This window comes from Mastomys coucha, unplaced genomic scaffold (assembly GCF_008632895.1).
Source record: "Mastomys coucha isolate ucsf_1 unplaced genomic scaffold, UCSF_Mcou_1 pScaffold22, whole genome shotgun sequence".
Lineage (NCBI taxonomy): Eukaryota > Metazoa > Chordata > Mammalia > Rodentia > Muridae > Mastomys > Mastomys coucha.
This window is the reverse complement of record NW_022196905.1, coordinates 121,478,818-121,481,544: the sequence shown is the minus strand read 5'-3', so window position 1 is coordinate 121,481,544 and position 2,727 is coordinate 121,478,818.

Below are 2,727 nucleotides of genomic sequence, written 5' to 3'. Positions count from 1 at the left end.
TTTTTTTTTTTTTTTCTTTCTTGCCAACTTGACACAAGCTAGGGTCATCTAAGAAGAGGTGCCTCACCTGAGAGAATGCTTCCATCAGATTGACCAGAAGGCAAGTATGTAGCACACTTTCTTGATTGATGTGGGAGGGTCCAGCCCCCTGTAGGTGGTGTTACCCCTGTGCTGGCGGCCCTGAGTTATCTGAGAAAGAGGCTGAGCAAGCCATGAGGAGCAAGCCACGTTCCTCCACCTCCATGGCTCCTGCCTTGAGTTCCTGACCTAAGTTCCCTGCAGGATAGACTGTGACATGGAAGTGTAAACCAAATACATTCTTTCCTCCTCAGTCATAGTCGTCTTTATTGTCATTGTCATCCTTGTCATCATCAGCTTTGGACTTTTTTTTTTGTTTTGTTTTGTTTTTCGAGACAGGGTTTCTCTCTGTGTAGCCCTGACTGTCCTGGAACTCTTCTCTGTAGACCAGACTGGCCTTGAACTCAGAAATCCGCCTGCCTCTGCCTCCCAAGTGCTGGGATTAAAGGTGTGCGCCACCACTGCCCAGCCAGTTTTGGATTTTCAAGACAGGGTCTCTGTCTCTGTATAGCCTGGGCTTTCTGGAACTCTGTAGACCAGGCTGGCCTCAAACGAACAGAGATCAACCACCTGACCTTTTATGGTGTTTTAAAACAAGCACTAGACAGCAAAAGTCTTAGTTTCTGTTTCGGTTGCGGTGATTAGACACCATGACCCATAGCACATTGGGGAGGACAGGGTTTATTTGCCTTCCACTTCCACATTGTAGCCCTTCATGGAGAAAGTCAAGCAGAGCAAGAACCTGGAGGCAGGAGCGGATGAAGAAGCCATGGAGGGGTGGGTGCTGCTTACTGCCTTGCTCCTCAAGGTTTGCTTAGCCTGCTTATAAAACCTAGGCCCACCTGCCCAGGGGTGGCCCCACCCACAGTGGGCTGGGACCTCCCACATTGATCCCTAAGAAAATGTTCCACAGGCTTTGACAGGAAAAGTATTGGCTCAGGACCCTCACGACCAAGTTGGAGACGTACTTGTCCCAGAGGGACAGAGGATAGGTAGGGAATGAGAGACAAAGACAGGGGGTTGGGGGCTTAGCTCAGTGGTAGAGCGCTTGCCTAACAAGCACAAGGCCCTGGCTTCGGTACTCAGCTTTGGGGAAAAAAAAAGAGAGAGAGAGACAAAGACAGGAGATAGAGGATGAGGGAGAAGGGAGACGTACGGGGAAGGGATATTTGTCCCCAGGCGACAAAGGATGGACTCTGGATAGAAAGGAGACAGAAGTAGCCCATAGGCAAATGTTGGTTTATAAAGGTAAAGGGGAAACCCCCGAATTAGGATGATGTGTTTAATTTTAACTGGGCATGTTAATTAGGTGAGCCAAAGGGAGCTTTTGATTGCTGGACTTTAATACTTGGATAGCTGGACCTCAGGAGGAGGAGGTGGTCCAATAAGGGAATAGACCTTGGCGGCTGGCAAGGCAGAGTAAATGAAAAAGAAGGGCAAGGCCTTCCAGAGCCATACTCCAGTTGCTCAGAGTCCTTTCAGGCCTGCCCCGCAGCCTGATCTTATGGAGGCATTTTCTCAATTGAGGCTTCCTCCTCTCAACTGATTTTAGCTGTGTCAAGTTGACATAACACTAGCCAGTAGAGCAAATGAGGACACTTTACCTTCATCACTTTACCAAGGATGGCCTTGAACTTGTAACTCTCCTGCCTATACCTACCAACCACTGGAATTCCGGGTATGTATCCTCATGTGTGATTTTCTGTGGTGCTGTGAATGGAACACATTGGCTCTCCTAATGTGTACACACACACACACACACACACACCAATAAAAAATAAATAAATAATTTAAATAATAATTTTGGTAGACAAAATTATACAGCAAGTCCAAATAGGGACATGCCTAGTCCAGGTGGCTCAGGCAAGATCTACTGCACAAATTTCCAAGGACAGAAAGTGTGGCTATGTAGTTTCTTCACCTTAAAATAGGGTGACAAGACTGGGTGATGGTGGCATACGTCTTTAATTCCAGCACTTGGGAGGCAGAGGCAGGCGGATTTCTGAGTTCAAGGCCAGCCTGGTCTACAGAGTGAGTTCCAGGACAGTCAGGACTATACAGAGAAACCCTGTCTCAAAAAAAACAACAAACAAACAAACAAACAAAATAGGGAGACAATTCCCTGGTGGAAACAGTAAGCCCTAAGCTGGTGTGTGTTTGTGTGTGTGTTGGGGAGAGGGGGTATTTTTCAGACCAGAATTAGTATAAAAGTTGTAATAAAGGGTTAGAGAAATAGCTCAGCAGGGAAGAGCCCTTACTACATTTACAGAAGATATGTTCTCTTCTCGGTACCCATGTTTGTGGCTCACCACCACTAGTAACTTCAACCCCAAGAGAGCCATTTTCTTATGATCTCCTCCACAGGTGACTACATTCATATGCACATAGCCCCACACAGACATATAAACATAATTAAACATAAAAAGAAATCTGTAAAGTCATAAAAAAGAATAGACAAGGTGGACTGAGACTGTAACTTTAAACCCTGTTCCAATCAAGGTGATGCCCAGACTTCTGACCCTCAAAGCTGGGTGTTGATAAATCCCATTGTTATCAGCAGCCAGAGATCCACAACTCTTTACGTAGTGATGAGTTTCTCAACTTGTTACATAGTTATACAAACGTAAAAGCATGTATAGCGAGTTCATT